Source organism: Bison bison, unplaced genomic scaffold, assembly GCF_000754665.1.
Source record: "Bison bison bison isolate TAMUID 2011002044 unplaced genomic scaffold, Bison_UMD1.0 scf7180017864378, whole genome shotgun sequence".
In the NCBI taxonomy this organism is placed as follows: Eukaryota; Metazoa; Chordata; class Mammalia; order Artiodactyla; family Bovidae; genus Bison; species Bison bison.
The window spans coordinates 3,910,807-3,911,327 of record NW_011494950.1 but is presented as its reverse complement, the minus strand read 5'-3'; the positions used below and the strand labels follow the sequence as shown (position 1 = coordinate 3,911,327).

Here is a 521-nt window from a genome sequence, read left to right as displayed (position 1 = left end):
TTCTCAAGGCAAGAATACTGAAGTGGTTTCCCATTCCCTTCTCCAGTGGACCACATTCTGTCAGATCTCTCCACCATGACTCGCCCATCTTGGGTTGCCCCACAGGCATGGCTTAGTTTCATTGAGTTAGACAAGGCTGTGGTCCCAGTGTAATTAGATTGACTAGTTTTCTGTGAGTATGGTTTCAGTGTGTCTGCCCTCTGATGGCAGATAATTCATAGGCTAATGAAAAAAAATATGAAAAATCCATGAGAAAAAGAATATTTATCCAGGAAAAAGATACATATATCTATATTTGTATAAATATACACTTATACAAATTCAAGAGTAAAGAGTTGCCGGAGCCAGCCGGCAAAGTCGATCAGGTCCCGAGAATGTGCACGGCGGGGCTAAGAAAGAAACTAAAGCAAGAGACTACAAAGATGGGGTCGAGAGGTTCAGACACGTCACCACGAAGGGACGCAGTCTGACACCAACTTTATTCAACATCTCATATTTATACAGAAAAGCGTGAGAAAGAC

The 521-nt window shown here is 42.2% G+C and overlaps 1 protein-coding gene across 1 annotated transcript in view; it reads right to left on the bottom strand.

Annotated features, from left to right (window-relative positions):
* LOC105001078 (endogenous retrovirus group K member 19 Env polyprotein-like) overlaps window positions 1-521 on the bottom strand; it is a 6,351-nt gene that overhangs the window by 3,918 nt on the left and 1,912 nt on the right. The window lies entirely within an intron of this gene.